The sequence below is a fragment of the Nicotiana tomentosiformis genome, chromosome 8, assembly GCF_000390325.3.
Source record: "Nicotiana tomentosiformis chromosome 8, ASM39032v3, whole genome shotgun sequence".
Lineage (NCBI taxonomy): Eukaryota > Viridiplantae > Streptophyta > Magnoliopsida > Solanales > Solanaceae > Nicotiana > Nicotiana tomentosiformis.
In genome coordinates, this window is record NC_090819.1 from 45,821,084 (window position 1) to 45,839,908 (window position 18,825).

Below are 18,825 nucleotides of genomic sequence, written 5' to 3' on the forward strand. Positions count from 1 at the left end.
CGATGATCAGTGAATACCTCACACGAGACACCGTAAAGGTAATGTCTCCAAATCTTCAGCGCATGAACAATGGCTGCCAATTCTAAGTCATGAACATGGCAATTTTTCTCATGAACTTTCAACTGCCGCGACGCATATGCAATCACTCTGCCATCTTACATTAATACTGCAGCAAGACCAATGCGAGATGCATCACAATACACCGTATAAGATCCTGAACCCGTGGGTAATACCAACACTGGCGCCGTAGTCAAAGCAGTCTTGAGCTTCTGAAAGCTCAACTCATACTCGTCTGACCATCTGAATGGGGCACCCTTCTGGGTCAATTTGGTCAATGGAGATGCTATAGATGAAAACCCCTCCACAAACCGGCGATAATAACCTTCCAAACCCAGGAAACTTTGGATATCTGTAGCTGAAGTAGGTCTAGGATAATTTTGAACTGCCTCAATCTTCTTAGGATCTAGTTTTATGCCCTCTGCCGATACAACATGCCCTAAAAAGGCAACTGAGTCTAACCAAAATTCACATTAAGAAAATTTGGCATATAAATGATTATTCTTCAAAGTCAGAAGTACAATCTGAAGATGTTGCCCATGCTCATCGGAAATTCGTATCATTTCTCATCATTTACTCTCCAAAAATAAGGGGATTTGATGCCACGTTTTTGTCACTTGCATCATGATATATCGGAGTGAGAATCGGAGGCTCGTGTCATTCCTCGTCATCTACTCTCCGAAGAACGAGGGGACTATCTTTATACGGGTAAAACCAAGCTCAATATTTGATCGAGCTTCCGAACTCCCTGATTAGGCTAAGGTCGAAATATTTGTGATCGGGTGCAGTCGATCTCGAAGATCGATCTGACGCCAAACACCATCGGCCAAGATTGGCACATTGTGATTATGATCGAACCCAAAGCATTGTCAAAGTTAGCCATCGAAACCATTCTGAAGTAGGTCTAGGCCAATTCTCAACTGCCTCAATCTTCTTAGGATCCACTTTTATGCCTTCTGTCGATACAACATGCCCTAAAAAGGCAACTGAGTCCAACCAAAATTCACATTTCAAAAATTTGGCATATAACTGATTATTCTTCAAAGTTTGAAGTACAATCCGAAGATGCTGCTCATGTTCCTCTCGACTGCTGGAGTAAATCAAGATATTGTCAATGAATACAACCACAAAAAAATCCAAATAGGGCTTGAACACGCGATTCATCGAATCCATAAATATTGCTGGGGCATTTGTTAGCCCAAATGACATCACTAGGAATTCGTAATGTCCATACCGAGTCCGAAAAGCTGTCTTAGGAATATCGGATGCCCTAATCTTCAACTGATGGTAACCAGACCTCAAATGGATCTTTGAAAACACCTTGGCACCCTAAAGTTGAACAAATAAGTCATCAATTCTTGGCAACAGATACTTGTTCTTGATAGTAGCCTTGTTCAACTGCCGATAATCTATACACATCCGCAGTGAACCATCTTTCTTCTTTACAAATAACATTGGTACACCCCAGGGCGAGACGCTAGGTCTAATGAATCCCTGATCAAGCAAGTCTTGTAACTGCTCCTTCAATTCCTTTAGCTCCGCGGGGCCATACGGTATGGTGGAATAGAAATGGGTTAGGCGCCCGGAGCCAAATCAATATAGAAGTCAATATCTCTATCGGGTGGCATCCCCGGCAAATCTGCAGGAAATACATCTGGAAACTCATGGACAACTTGGACCGAATACATAAAAGTAACATCCACGCTGGGATCGCGAATATAAGCCAAATAAGCTAGACACCCCTTCTCGACCATATGCCGAGCTTTCACGTAGGAGATAACCCTGCTGGTAGAATGGCCAAGAGTCCCTTTCCACTCTATTCAAGGTAACCCCGGCATGTCTAAGGTCACCGTTTTTGCGTGATAGTCCAATACAACATGATAAGGTGACAGCCAATCCATTCCCAAGATAACATCAAAATCTACTATATCAAGAAGTAGAAGGTCCACGCTAGTCTCAAGACTCCCGATAGTAACAACACACGAACGATAGACATGATTTACAGTGATAGAATCCCCCACCGACGTGGATACGTGCAAAGAAGCACTCAAAGAATCACGAGGCACAACCAAATATGAAGCAAAGTAGGAGGACACATAGGAATAAGTAGATCGTGGATCAAATAGACCTGAAGCATCTCTATGGCAAACTGGAACAATACCTGTGATCACGGCATCAGATGACTCTGCCTCAGGCCTAGCTGGAAAAGCATAAAATCGGGGTTGGGCCCCACCACTCGGAGCTGTATCTCTGGGACGGCCCCTAACTGGTGGCCTCTACCTCTAAAATTATCGGAATGACAGGGCTTATTATCAGATACTGGCCCTCTCTCCTGACCACGAACAAAATCGATCCGCCTAGCAATATTCACAACTATCTTGAAGGAAATATCACTCCCTGTCTCCTTGGCCATCTGAAGCCTGATAGTATAAGTGAGTCCATCAATAAATCTCCTCACTCTCTCTTTTTCAGTAGGAAGCAAGACGATGGCATGACGTGCTAAGTCCACAAATCGAATCTTATACTGGGTAACAGTCATACTACCATGCTGGAGATGCTCAAACTGCCTGCAGTATTCCTCTCTCAGTGTAATAGGAACAAACTTCTCTAGAAATAGCTGTGAGAACTGCTCCCAGGTAAGTGCAGGTGAATCAGCTGATCTAGTAAATACATAATCTCTCCACCACCTCTTGGCGGAACGAGTCATCTGAAACATAGCAAAATTGACCTCGTTGCTTTCAACTATTCTCATGTTCCGCAATACCTCATGGCAGTGGTCAAGATAATCCTGTGGGTCCTTAGTAGGTGTACCACTGAAGTGAACTGGAAAGAGCTTAGTAACCTTGTCCAATCTCAATAAGGCCTCAGAAGACATAGCGGGCTTGTCACCGGCATGTGCCGCAACAACTGGCTGATCTATCCCAACTGGCGGGACTGCTGGAGCCTGATGCTGGGGAGCTATCTACTCTGGAGCGAGAGTAGTGGGAGTTTGTGCTCTTGCACCAGCCTGTGAGACGGATGGTGCCACTGGAAATGTACCATTCTGGGCCACACCCTCCATTAGGCTCACCAAACGGACTAGAGCGTCCTGAAGTACTAGAGTAGCTATGAATCCTTCCGGGACCTGAACTGGTCCAACAGGTACTGTCTAAGCTGGAACCTCCGCTTCTAAATCCACCTGAGGTTCTACAACAGGTGCTGCTGCTCGAGCTCTAGACTGAACTCTACCTCTGCCTCTACCTCGGCCTCTAGCACGACCTCGGCCTCGGCCTCTACCCTGGTCATAGTTGCCACCGGGGGCTCTGGCCCCTGTCCGTCGGTGGATGTATTATGCGTTCTTGCCATCTGCAATAGAATAAGAATAGAATGGTTCAATCATCGATGATAAAATAAAATCGCACAACAGAATAAGAAAGAAGTGATATCGTTCCTAAACTTCATAGCCTCTAAGAGATAAGTACAGACGTCTCCGTACCGACCTTTCAGACTCTTCTAAGCTTGCTCATGACTCGTGAGACCTACGTAACCTAGTGCTCTGGTACCAACTTGTCACGACCCAAAATTCCCACCTTTGGGACTGTGATGGCGCCTAACATTTCACTTGCCAGGCAAGCCAACGTTAGAATAATTTAACTATTTTTAATAATTAATCTTAATTAAATAGTAAAGAAACCAAACAACTGGAATAATGTCTGAATTAAAGTAAACAAACCAAACTGATAACGATGTCTAAACACCAACCCAGAACTGAAGTCACAAGTGCACGAGCTTCTAGAATAATACAAACAAGGGTCTGAATAAAATAAAGCTGTCTGAAAGAAAGCACACAGCTAAGATAAAGTAGAAGGGGACTTCAGAGCTGCGTACGCTGTACATCTATACCTCAAGTCTCTTTTGATAGCTTAATCCGAGCAAATCTACAGTACGCCGCTGAGACCAACTCCGGTATCTACACAAAAAGTACAGAGTGTAGTATGAGTACAACCGACCCCAATGTACTCTGTAAGTGCCGAGCCTACCTCGATGAAGTAGTGACGAGGCTAAGGCAGGTCACTTACATTAACATGTACGCAATAATAATAATAATAATAATAATAATAATAATAATAATAATAATAATAATAATAATAATAATAATAATAATAATAATAATAATAATAACAGGAAAAGAAGTAAAACCGGTAAATCATATCAATTATTGAAGTCAATTCAGCAGTCATAAATTGAACTGTGAGTATGGACAGCCTTGCGTATATTCGAGTTGGTGAGAGGCCGTTAGCTTCAAACGTTCAGATGTTGGCCAATCAGTTCGTGAGGTTAGATGTTTCAGAGTCCAGTCGAATTCTAGCATGCACAGTCGCTCAATCTTCCTTGTACGAGCGTATCAGAGAGCGATAGTATGATGGTCCTCATTTGCTTGTCCTTAACGACACAATACGGCACGGTGGTGCCAAATATGTTGCTGTGAGAGAAGATGGTGTTCTGTAGATGCAGGGTCATTTTTGTGTGGCTAATGTAGATGGGCTTCCTAAATTAATTCTTGAAGAGGCCTGCAGTTCCCGGTATTCTATTCATCCGGGTACCGCTAATGTATCAGGATTTGCGGCAACATTATTGGTGGAGGATAATGAAGAAGGATATAGTTGCATATGTAGCTCGGTGTTTAAATTGTCAGCAAGTCAAGTACAAGCATCAGAGACCTGGTGGTCTGCTTCAGAAGTTAGAAATTCCTGAGTGGAAGTGGGAGCGTATCACTATGGATTTTGTTGTTAGGCTCCCACGAACTCAGAGGAAGTTCGATGCAATATGGGTCATTGTGGACAGGTTGACCAAGTCAGCACATTTCATTCCAGTGGCAGTTACCTTTTCTTCAGAGCGGTTAACTGAGATTTACATCCGCGAGATAATCCTCCTTCACGGTGTGCCCGTGTCTATCATTTCTGATCGAGGTACACAGTTCATCTCGCACTTCTAGATAACTGTACATCGTGAGTTAGGCACGCGGGTTGAGTTGAGTACAACATTTCATCCACAGACAAACGGACATTCAGAGCGCACTATTCAGATATTGGAAGATATGCTTCGCGCTTGTGTTATAGACTTTGGAGGTTCTTGGGATCAATTCTTGCCACTTACGAAGTTTGCCTATAATAACAGCTACCAGTTGAGCATTCAGATGGCTCCATATGAAGCATTATACGGGAGGTGATGTCGTTCGCTAGTTGGCTGGTTTGAACCGGGAGAGGCTCGGTTGTTGGGTACCAATTTTGTACAGGATGCCTTGGATAAGGTCAAGATTATTCAGGATCGACTTTGCACAGCTCAGTCTAGGCAAAAGAGTTATGCCGACCATAAGGTTCGTGATGTTGCATTCATGGCAGGAGAAAGAGTATTGCTCCGGGTTTCACCTATGAAAGGTGTAATGAGGTTCGGAAAGAAGGGAAAGTTGAGCCCTAGGTATATCGGACCCTTTGAAATTCTTGAAAGGGTGGGTGAAGTAGCCTGCAGGCTCGCACTACCACCTAGTTTATCAACAGTTCATTCGGTGTTACATGTATCCATGCTCCAGAAATATCATGGTGATCCGTCCCATGTATTAGATTTCAGCTCAGTCCAATTGGACAAAGATTTGACTTCTGAAAAGGAACCGGTAGCTATTTTAGCCCGGCAGGTCCGACAGTTGAGGTCTAAGTGTTATACTTTAGTTTGGGTGCAATGGAGAGGTCAGTCGATTGAGGCATCTACCTGAGAGTCCGAGTCGTACATGCGGAGTAGATATCCACACCTTTTCACCAGCTCAAGTATTTTCTAATTCCGTTCGAGGACGAACATTTATTTTAGAGGTGGAGAATGTGATGACCCAATATGTCATCTTTAAATTTAATATTTATTTCTGTGTTTTGAGACCTCAAATAGCACCTCAGCTTTCCTCAACTTGCGTGCGCAATCCATAAATTTTTCAGGAAAGTTTTTATGTGAAAAATTGATTAAAATGTGAAATAGTGCTTTAAAACTCACTTAAGTTGACTTTGGTCAACATTTTGGGCAAAATGGATCCAGATCAGTATTTTAATGATTCTGGTAGGTCCGTATTGTGAATTGGGACTTGGGTGTATGCCCAAAATTGAATTCAGAGGTCCTTAACTCGAATTATCGCCATTTAACGGAAACTAGAGATCTAAAGGCTAAATACTTTCAAAGTTTGACCACAAATTGACTTTTATTGATATCGGGCTCGGATTTCGATTCCAAAAGTTGGAATAGTTCCTTTATGCCATTTATGACTTGTGTGCCAAATTTGAAGTCATTCCGGATTCGTTTAATACATTTTGGCACGAGTTTTGTAAAGTGAAAATTTCATGAACTCATAAGTTCGAATCGAGGTGTGAATTATAATTTCAACATTGTTTGACGTGATTTGAGACCCCGAGTAAGTTCGTATTATATTACGGGACTTGTTGGTATATTCGGACGGGGTCCCGAGTACCCCGAGTGTGATTCGGATCGAAATCGGATCAAATTTTGGACTTAAGCAAATTCTTGAATTTTGCTGCTTCTGGTGTGTTCGCTTCTGCGAAGCGGCTCTGCAGAAGCGTGAAGTCCATCGCAGAAGCGGAAGCAGAGGAGCTGGGCAAGAAGCCGCAGAAGCGAAAAAAACTATTTACTCTCAAAATCGGATAATAATTGAATTTGTTAGTGGTTATAAGGATATGTGGATTAACTTTAAATTGTTTACCCTCAAAATCTGATAACAATTGAATTTGTTAGTGGTTATAAGGACATGTGGATTGACTTGATACAAAGCGATAAATTGGATTGCGATTGAAATAAATAACGATAGATTAACCGTAAACCAGGTGAGTTGGGTGATTTCGGCTTAGGAAAGCAGGCCACCCTTGAATTGAATGCACTTTATTTGACACCAAAAAAACAAAGACTAAGAACTTAGAGAATGTATTGCTTATCAGTATATGTTACAATGCTGCTAATGAATTGTCAAGCCCCCTTTATATATTAGGGGAGATCTACCTTTTAAGATATTATTTTATTATTCTATAAAAGGCAAAAGCACCGTTAGTTCCCTTTTACGTGATTTCTGCCATAATGACTGGTTAATGGCGAGAATTACGGACCCCTGTCAGATGACTTGGCAAAGCTTTCTTCGAGGCCATTGGAAACATGACCGGTTATGCCTTCAGTAAACTCAAGGGCATATATGATGGTTTCGATGGCTAACTTTGACAATGCTTTGGGTTCGATCATAATCACAATGTGCCAATCTTAGCCGATGGTGTTTGGCGTCAGATCGATCTTCGAGCTCGACTGCACCCGATCACAAATATTTCGACCTTAGCCTAATCAGGGAGTTCGGAAGCTCCATCAAATATTGAGCTTGGTTTTACCCGTATACAGATAGTTCCCTCGTTCTTCGGAGAGTAGATGACGAGGAACGACATGAGCCTCCGATTCTCACTTCGATATATCATGATGCAAGTGAAAAAAACGTGGCGTCAAATCCCCTTATTTTTGGAGAGTAAATGATGAGAAATGATACGAACTTCCGATGAGCATGGGCAACATCTTCAGATTGTACTTCTGACTTTGAAGAATAATCATTTATATGCCAAATTTTCTAAATGTGAATTTTGGTTAGACTCAGTTGCCTTTTTAGGGCATGTTGTATCGGTAGAGGGCATAAAACTAGATCCTAAGAAGATTGAGGCAGTTCAAAATTATCCTAGACCTACTTCAGCTACAGATATCCAAAGTTTCCTGGGTTTGGAAGGTTATTATCGCCGGTTTGTGGAGGGGTTTTCATCTATAGCATCTCCATTGACCAAATTGACCCAGAAGGGTGCCCCATTCAGATGGTCAGACGAGTATGAGTTGAGCTTTCAGAAGCTCAAGACTGCTTTGACTACGACACCGGTGTTGGTATTACCTACAGGTTCAGGATCTTATACGGTGTATTGTGATGCATCTCGCATTGGGCTTGGTGCAGTAATAATGCAAGATGGTAGAGTGATTGCATATGCATCGTGGCAGTTGAAAGATCATGAGAAAAATTACCATGTTCATGACTTAGAATTGGCAGCCATTGTTCATGCGCTGAAGATTTGGTGACATTACCTTTACGGTGTCTCGTGTGAGGTATTCACTGATCATCGTAGTCTACAGTATCTGTTCAATCAAAAAGACTTTAATTTGAGACAGAGAAGATGGTTGGAGCTGTTGAAAGACTGTGATATCACCATTTTTATCACTCCGAAAATGCCAATGTGGTGGCTGATGCTTTGAGTAGAAAGGCTGTGGGTATGGGCAGCCTTGTATATATTCCTGTTGGTGAGAGGCCATTTGCTTCAGACATTCAGATGTTGGCTAATCAGTTCGTGAGGTTAGATGTTTAAGAGTCCAGTCGGATTATATCTTGCACAGTCGCTCGGTCTTCCTTGTACGAGCGTATCAGAGAGCGACAATATGATGATTCTTATTTGCTTGTCCTTAAGGACACAGTATGGCACGATGGTGCCAAATAGGTTGCTATGGGGGAAGATGGAGTTCTGCGGATGCAGGGTCGTATTTGTGTGCCTAATATAGATGGGCTTCGTGAATTAATTCTTGAAGAGGCCCACAGTTCCCGGTATTCTATTCATCCGGGTACCGGTAAAATGTATCAAGATTTGCGACAACATTATTGGTGGAGGAGAATGAAGTAGGATATAGTTGCATATGTAGCTCGGTGTTTAAATTGTCAGCAAGTCAAGTACAAGCATCAGAGACCTGGTGGTCTGCTTCAGAAGTTATAAATTCCTGAGTGGAAGTGGGAGCGTATCACTATGATTTTTGTTGTTGGGCTCTCACGAACTCAGAGGAAGTTCGATGCAGTATGAGTCATTGTGGACTGGTTGACCATGTCAACATATTTCATTCTAGTGGCAGTTACCTGTTCTTCAGAGTGGTTAGCTGAGATTTACATCCGCGAGATTGTCTGCCTTCATGGTGTGCCTGTGTCTATCATTTCTAATCGAGGTACACAGTTCACCTCGCACTAGGGAGCTGTACAGTGTGAGTTAGGCATGCAAGTTGAGTTGAGTACAACATTTCATCCACAGACAGACAGACAGTCAGAGCGTACTATTCAGATATTGGAAGATATGCTTTGCGCTTGTGTTATAGACTTTGGAGGTTCTTGGGATCAGTTCTTGCCACTTGCGGAGTTTGCCTATAATAATAACTACCAGTCGAGCATTCAGATGGTTCCATATGAAGCATTATACGGGAGGCGATGTCGTTCGCCAGTTGGCTGGTTTGAACCGGGAGAGGCTCGGTTATTGGGTACCAATTTGGTACAGGATGCCTTGGATAAGGTCAAGATTATTCAGGATCGACTTCCACAGCTCAGTCTAGGCAAAAGAGTTATGCCGACCGTAAGGTTCGTGATGTTGCATTCATGGCAGGAGAAAGAGTATTGCTCCGGGTTTCACCTATGAAAGGTGTAATGAAGTTCGGAAAGAAGGGCAAGTTGATCCATAGGTATATCGGACCCTTTGAAATTCTTGAAAGGGTGGGTGAAATAGCCTACAGACTCGCACTACCACCTAGTTTATCAGCAGTTCATCCAGTGTTTCATGTGTCCATGCTCCGAAAATACCATGGTGATCCGTCCCATGTATTAGATTTCAGCTCAGTCCAATTGGACAAAGATTTGACTTATGAAGAGGAGCCGGTAGCTATTCTAGCCCGGCAGGTCCTACAGTTGAGGTCTAACAGTTATCCTTCAGTTCGGGTGTAATGGAGAGGTTAGTCAATTGAACCATCTACGTGGGAGTCCGAGTCAGACATGTAGAGTAGATATCCACACCTTTTCACCAGCTCAGGTACTTTCTAATTCCGTTCGAGGACGAATGCTTGTTTTAGATGTGGAGAATGTGATGACCCAATATGTCATCTTTAAATTTAATATTTATTTCTGTGTTCTGAGACCTTAAATAGCACCATTCAGCTTTCCTCGACTTGCGTGCGCAGTCCATAAATTTTTTTTAAAAGTTTTTGTGTGAAAATTTGATTAAAATGTGAAATAGTGCTATAAAACTCACTTAAGTTGACTTCGATCAACATTTTGGGCAAACAGACCCAGATCAGTATTTTGATGGTTCCGGTAGGTCCGTATCGTGATTTGGGACTTGAGAATATGCCCGGAATCAAATTCGGAGGTCCCTAGATCGAATTATCGCCATTTAACGGAAACTAGAAATCTACAGGCTAAAAACTTTCAAAGTTTGACCACAAATTGACTTTTATTGATATCGGGCTCGGATTTTGATTCCGAAGGTTGGAATAGTTCTGTTATGTCGTTTATGACTTGTGCGCTAAATTTGAAGTCATTCCGGATTCATTTAATATATTTTGGCACGGGTTTTGTAAAGTGAAAATTTCATGAACTCATAAGTTCGAATCGAGGTGTGAATTGTAATTTCGACGTTGTTTGATGTGATTTGAGACCCCGAGTAAGTCCTTATTATGTTACGGGACTTGTTGGTATATTCGGACGGGGTCCCGAGTACCCCGAGTGTGATTCAGATCGAAATCAAATCAAATTTTGGACTTAAGCAAATTCTGAAATTTTGCTGCTTCTGGTGTGTTTGCTTTTGCGAAGCCTTGGCCGCAGAAGTGGCTCCGCAGAAGCGTGAAGTCCATCAAAGAAGTGGAAGCAGAGGAGCTGGGCAAGAAGCCACAGAAGCGAAAAACTGGATGCTTCTGCGAGTCCGCAGAAGCGGAAGGCTGCGCAGATGCGCATTTGGCATAAAAAAAGCGACGCCATAGATGCGACCATTTCGTCGCAGAAGCAAAAATTGACAGAAACATAAGGCATCGAAAATTAGTCATTTCGCCGTTTTTGTTTGGGTTTTAAAACCTCGGTTTTTGGGCGATTTGAAGGAGTTTTTCACGACTTCGGACTGGGTAAGTGTTCCTTATCATTTACTGATGATATTTCATAAATCCATGTCTATATTCATCATTTAGTTTGGATTTAGATGGAAGAAATTGGAATTTTTGTAAAACTTTCCAAAAATAAAAATTTAGGATCTGAAAGACAATCCGATGTCGGAATTCGATAATTTTAGTATGGTTGAACTCGTATCGGAACGGGTGTCCGTATTCCATGTTTTTTCGTCAGGTTTCGACAAGTGGGCCCCACATTGATGTTTTCAAAAATGACTTAAATTAAGTCTCTTTGAATTGTGAATAATTTCTTAAGCTTAAATTGAATTGTTGGTAAATAAATTGCTAGGTTTGATTGGTTTGGAGAATAATTCGAAAGGAAAAGCCGTGGTCGAGTGATCACTTAAATTGCGAAACAAGGTAAGTATCGTGGTTAACTTTGACTTGAGGGAATAGAACCCTTGAATTATTTGTTATGTGAATTTCATGTGTAACGACGTATAGGCGAGGTGACGAGTACCTATACGCCATCAAATTGATTGTTTGCATATTTATCTGAAAATCATAAATTATTTTAAATCATGAATTAATTAGTATATTAAATATTTCTCTCATATTCCTTGTCCAATATTATGTCTTGAATTCATGCTATAATTGCTACCTGCTTATTTGACTTATGTGTCTTAATTTCTACTTGACATTTAGCATATTAAATATTAAATTACCGATTTTCTCCCTGATTTTCATAATTAATTGCTACTTGTCATTACTTGTCTCCTAAATAAATCATAATCATTGTATTCCTTGTTGCCTAATAATTTCTTATTGAATATGGTATTTATTGGGGTATTTTTACATTTAAGAATTGTTAAATTATATTGTTGGAGCGGGTTGCACGCCGCAACGGATTTATTGAAAGTTTATATTGTTGGAGCGGGTTGCATGCCGCAACGGAATTTAATTGAAAGATTATATTGTCTGATCGGGTTGTATACCGCAGCGGATTTTATTCTAAGTTTATATTGTTGGAGCGGGTTGCACGCCGCAATGAAAAATTAATCGAAGGTTTATGACTGCTGAATTGACTTCAATAATTTATATGATTTACCGGTTTTACTTCTTTTCTTGTTATTATTATTATTATTGTGTACAGGTTAATGTAAACGACCTACCTTAGCCTTGTCACTACTTCGTCGAGGTTAGGCTCGGCACTTACAGAGTACATGGGGTCGGTTGTACTCATACTACACTCTGCACTTCTTGTGCAGATACCGTAGTTGGTCCCAGCGGCGTACTATAGATTTGCTCGGATTCAGCTATCAAAGGAGACTTGAGGTATAGCTGCACAACATTCGCAGCTCTGAAGTCCCCTTCTACTTTATCTTAGCCGTGTCCTTTCTTTCAAATAGCTTTATTTTATTCAGACCCTTATTTGTTTTATTCTAGAAGCTCGTGCACTTGTGACTCCAGTTATGAGTTGGTGTTTAGATATCGTTATCATTTTGGTTTGTTTACTTTAATTCAGACATTATTCCAGTTGTTTGGTTTTATAACTATTTAATTAAGATTAATTGTTAAAAGTGGTTAAATTATTCTAATGTTGGCTTTCCTAGCAAGTGAAATGTTAGGCGCCATCACGGTCCCGAAGGTGAGAATTTCAGGTCGTGACATCAACTCAAATAGGATAACAGGAATCAATAAATGAAATAATCGAGCCTTCTATACAAAATTTCAAAGATTGGTAGTACAAGTCATGAGCTTCCAAGACTTAGAATTTACAAATCTGCTACGAAAAAGATACATCATCTGTTCGAAATATACATAAGCAGATTTATAAATCTAAAGCTACCAAGAATAAGAGGCAGCTATAACCGTAACACAGGTACATCTTCAATGCCAGCTCCCTCCATACACAACAACATCAACTCCAAAATCTGCACGCAAGGTGCAAAAATATAGTATGATTATAACTGACCCCATGTACTTAATAAGTAAGAAATCTAACTTTAGGTTGAAAGCAATGACGAGCTCGGAAGAAGGTCAGTGTCCAACACCAATAGCCAATATTAACTCATAATAATATAATGCAGGCAGTAAAAGTAATTGCTCAAAAGATATTATGCTCAACTCATTCATAGATATGGAAAAGTAGACATGCTTTCCAGGTATAACAGTCAAGTCCAGATATTACAACTAAAAATCAACTAAACATGAGTTTATCAATAGAACTGTATTTCCAATTCACAACACCAAATAAGAATCTCTGTTTACCAATTAGCATGGGGAAAGTACGTCTCTATGCCTACATGTCAAGTCATCAATTACCATATACCATCTAGTATTAGGAATATACATCTCTATGCCTACATGTCAAATGTGCATGTCAAATCATGAATATCACAGTACCATCTAGCATGAGGAAAAATGCGTCTCTTTGCCTACATGCTAAGTCTATATGTCAAATGAATGATTTCACGGTGATATCCCAAGTACTTTTACCCTCCACATGCTCAAGCCGTATGTCTCAAATGTCCATTTCATCACACATACACACAATCACTCAGCACTGTATGGGTGCCTGGCTCATAAGCCCCTCACCAAACCACGTGTATATATATCACTGTTCATGTGCTCACTATTGGCATGTCAGACTCTGGAGGGACGGATCCTGCCCAAGCGTTAATCAAAAGCCTATAAGGCCTGCTGCGGCGTGCAGCCCGATCTACAATAATAATAATAATAATAATAATAATAATAATAATAACAATAATAACGATAAAGCCAGTATGGCTTGCTGCGGCGTGCAGCCCAATCCACAACAACACTTTCAACTCGGCTTTACAGCCCATCTCAATGATCAACCTCTCAAGTCTTAAGGGTTCAATATCTCATACCACTCAGCCCAACAACTCCACATATGAAAAAACAATGATAACATGTGATGTAGCGATGAATGATGAACAGAGACTGAGATATGATATGCAAATAAAGAACCATAGCTGAGTGTATAATTAAAGTTAAATCAGATAACTCAACACAACACAAATAGCCTCATTAGGTCTTAATTGAATAAGCACATATCCTAAACATGATTTTTAACATGAATCACATCTCAAATAATCAAACAAGTAGGGAAAACACGGATATAACAGGGTATGATAGCAGAACAAGTCTGATAATTGTCTAAAAGTCAACTTGAGTTGTGATTACCCTGGTGCACGCCTACACGCCCGTCACCTAGCATGTGCGTCACCTCAAAATATCACAATAACATGGTTCCCAGGTATAATTACCCTCAATTCTAAGTTTAGAAATATTACTTACCTCAAACAAGCCAAATCAAATACCGAGCAAGCGAAACAACACTCTAGAAATGCCATCCCGTGCAAATCAACCTCTGAACGGCTCAAAACTAGCTAAAAGCATTTCAAAAACATCAAATAATACCAAAGGAAACAAACCCAATCGATAAAGGTTGAATCTTTAATCAAAAGTCCAAAGTCAACCAAAAAGTCAAACCCGGGCCCGTACCTTGGAACCCGACAAAACACATAAATTCTGACAACTTATTCAACTACAAGTCCAACTATACTAATTTTACTTAAATCCGACTCTGAATCGATGATCAAATCTCAAATATTCACTTTACAAATATTTAGACACCACTCCCCCCCAATTTCTCTTCTAAAATTATCAATCAAATGGTAAAATCGTAGATGGAATCATGGAATATAAATCAAACGAAGTATAAAATACTTACCCCACTCTATTTGGTGAAAATCGCCTTCAAAATCACCCAAATCCGAGCTCCAAAATCTTGTGAGAAAAAGTGACTAAATTTCGAAATGGGTAAAAAGAATGCATCAGTTGTTATAGCTAAAATCATATCCTATATTACTCCGAAACTCACATTTGATAATCCCAATAGAATCCTTGCAAGAATACACCCAAGATAGCCTTTTGAATCACCAAATTCGGATTTAAAATGAGGAAGATATAGTGTTTTTAAGTTTTAAAGGAAGTCTGAAAATTTAAGGGACAAAAATGACATTTTTATAATTATTTTACACCAGAAAATCAGCAACAAAAGAATCTTCGTTCTAGCACCAAAAGGTCATTCGGAACCTCCCGGACACAAACCATGTATGCATTTCAATCATAAACACATGCTATGAACCTGCTCGCAAACTCAGAAAACCGAAAACAGGTCATTCTAACCCAATATTGACCATAGTCAAACTCCAAATATTTAACTTAACTAGTTTCTCAACCAATGATCCAAAATACACCCGAGCCCCTCGGGACCCCATCCAATAATACAAACAAGTACAATGCATTATCCAAACTTATCGTAAGCCTCAAAACACCCACGACAACATCACAACAAAGAATCGAGGCTCATACCGAATAGAATTTCTCTTAAGTTGTTAAGTCTTTATTCTTTCAAAAGAGTGTCCAAATCACACTTAAACACTTTGGATTACTTCAAAATTTTTCACACAAGTTCAATTCAACTATATAGACCTATCCAAGTCTCAGAACACCAATTGGTGTCCAATAACATCAAAGTCAACTCTTGGTCAAACTTATGAACTCTTAAGTTCTTCAAATTGCCAACTTCCGACAAATAGTGTTGAATCCTTCTAGAAACCTCCAAAACTGAATCCGAACATATGTACAAGTCCAAAATTGTCACACGAATCTATCAGAACCATAAAAACTCGATTCCGAGTCCTTTTACCCAAAAGTCAAACCTTGGTCAACTCTTCTAACTTAAAGCTTCTAAATCGAGAGTCATCCTTCCAAATCAATCCCGAACCACTCGAAAACTAAAACTGACCATACACGCAAGTCATAATACTACTCAAAGTCTCAAACCACCGAACGGAACACTAGAGCTCAAAATGACTGATCGGGTCATTACAGGATTGCACGAAGGGTATTTTCGTGCTTGTGAGAAAGAGTGATTTATGCATAAAGGGTATTTTTGTGCTTCTTGATATTATTATTATGCACGAAGGATGCTTTTGTGCTTCTTGACATTAATATTATTGGCACGAAGGGTATTTTCGTGCATGTGAGGATGAGAATTCATGGCACAAAGGGTGTTCCGTTCAAGTGATGATGAGAGTTCATGGCACGAAGGGTGTTTCCATGCAAATGAGGATGAGAGATATGCATTGTAACATGTTTATCGTCTTCTCATGTGTGTGTGTGTGTGTGTGTGTATGTATCCTTCCTTGATTGCCAGTGTTACTCCTGCACACCTTACCTTGTTTGCTGCTATTACTTTTATGCCACCTGTTTGGTTTGTTGTTGTTACTTACGTACATCATGTCTTGTTTGTTACTATCACTTATGTGCATTCTATCTTGTCTTCCACTTATGTACATTCTATCTTGTCTGTCACTGTTTCCTATATGCCTCCTACCTTGCTTGCTATCGTTATATCTCTCTCTTCTATCTTGTTTGTTACTAATATCTATATGCCTTCTACTTTGTTTACTACTATTATCTATATGCCTTTCACCTTGTTTGTTGTTGATTGTCTATATGCCGTCCTTGTTGTTACTGTTAGATATATGTCTTCTACTTTGTTTAGTGTTATTATTGTAATAACCCGACCGATCGTTTCATGTATTATAGTCTCTCTCCCCTTTGTAGTACTTCTTCTATGTTCATTTGTGATTATGTGACTTGCCGGGACGGTTGGATTAGTTTGAGGGAAGTTTCGGAGTGAATTGGGACACCTAGTCCCAAGGTTGAAGGCTTAAGTTGAAAGAGTTGATCGGAGTTTGACTTTTGTGTAGACGACTCCAGAATAGAGTTTTGATGGTTCCGATAGTTTCGTATGGTGATTTTGGACTTAGGCGTATGTCCGAATATTGATTTGGAGGTACGTAGGTTGGTTTGAGGCTTTTTGGCGAAAGTTGGAAAGTTGAAGGTTTGGAAGGTTGAGAGGTTTGACTGAGAATTGACTTTATTAATATCGGGTTCGGATTTTGGTTTCGAGAGTTGGAATAGGTCTGTTTTGTCATTTGGGACTTGTGTGCAAAATTTGAGGTCATTCGAAGTTGATTTGATATGGTCCGATATTGGTTTTAGAAGTTGGAAGTTCATTAGTTTCATTAGGCTTGAATTGAGGTGCGATTCATGAATTTGATATTGTTTGATATGATTTGAGGCTTTGAGTAAGCTTGTATCATATTTTAGGACCTGTTGTTATGTTTTGAGGGGGTCCCGGGGGCCATGGGTATGAATCAGATTGTTGGTGGAACATGTTTGCACTTTGAAGAAACGCTGATGGGTTCAAGTTTGGTGCAACCGCACCTGCGAGGTTTTGGCTGCAGGTGCGGAGCCGAAGAAGAGGCCTCCTATGCACAAATGCGAAGCTGGCTATTGCTAGGAGGGAGCGAAGGTGCGAGGGTCATTCCACATCTACGAGCCCGCAGATGCGGGCAGGAGTGCACAAAAGCAAAGAGGAGTGAAGGCATGGGTTTCCTCAGATGCGGACTTGAGGGTGTAGGTGCGTATGCGCAAAGGCGCATTTTGGACCACAAAATCAGGGGGTCTTTCGGTAGACCAAAGATCGTAGATGCGGCCACTTTTCCGCAGAAGTAGGACCGCAGGTGCGGTAATCGCTGGGCAGATTTACAAACGAGGGTTTGAGTCATTTTTCTCATTTTGTACTTGTGGAGCTCGGCTAAGGGCGATTTTTGAGAGGAATTTTGCTACAATTGAAGGGGTAAGTGAATTTTAATCATTGTTGATGTTAGATATTGATTACCCATTGATTGTTACACCTAGTTTATGTGAATTTAAAGTAAAATTTGGGGATTTTAGACCATGTGGTTAGAGAGTGAGATTTGGTGATTTGGAGGTCGATTTATGGATGGAATTGGATTTTAGTATGGTTGAATTCGTAATTGAATGATTGTAACCTCGGGGAGCGCGACCGACGCTCAACTGGGATACCCCGGTCAAGCAAGTCTTTACAATGCCTTCTACTCAACTCACCCATGTATAAAGAGAATAATACATTTAATTAATTAGACAGTAAGAGGTCATGTGAATGACACCAGTTCATTTCCATTAGTTACGTCATTAACAAGTCTCCAAAATAGTACATTGTACAATCATAGTTAAAGTGGAACAGATAATACGATTATAACATTTTTAGTTTAACCTTCCCAAAAAATATATACAACCCACACTATGTCTATGGAGCCTCTAACATGAACAAAAGAGTATTATGACAGTGCCGGCAACAAGGCCCCAACTATACCTTAAAACACTATGTACAAAGGATAAGAGATACAAGACCCCGAAATGAAGGGGGCTCACCAAGTCAGCTGGGGAGAGGGAGTGCTGCTATCACTGATAAATACAACCTGCATCCATTAAAGATGCAGCGCCCCCGGTAAAAAGGGACATTAGTACATATGGAATAGTATTAGTATGTAAAACTAAACACCCTCTCAATAGAACGGGTAACAATAAACGGAGAATAAAATATGAAATCAATAAGAGACTCAACCAGTATCAAGGTGTCAAGTTAGGGGAAAGGTAAATTTCCAGTAAGTTTCAGTAATTTAAGTTGGGAGATCTTTAGCACCGATACACCACCGTGTTTTAGCATGGAGTTCGATCTCAGCCCGACCAGCTAAGCCATCTCACCCCGAGACATACACTCACAATACCACCATGTGTGCGACATGGTGTCCGATCTTAGCCCGATCGGCTAAGCCGTCTCACCGCAATGCCGTGTGGGTCGACATCACATCACATCTCTCTAGCTATAATATCCTCCCATTTAAGGGGAAA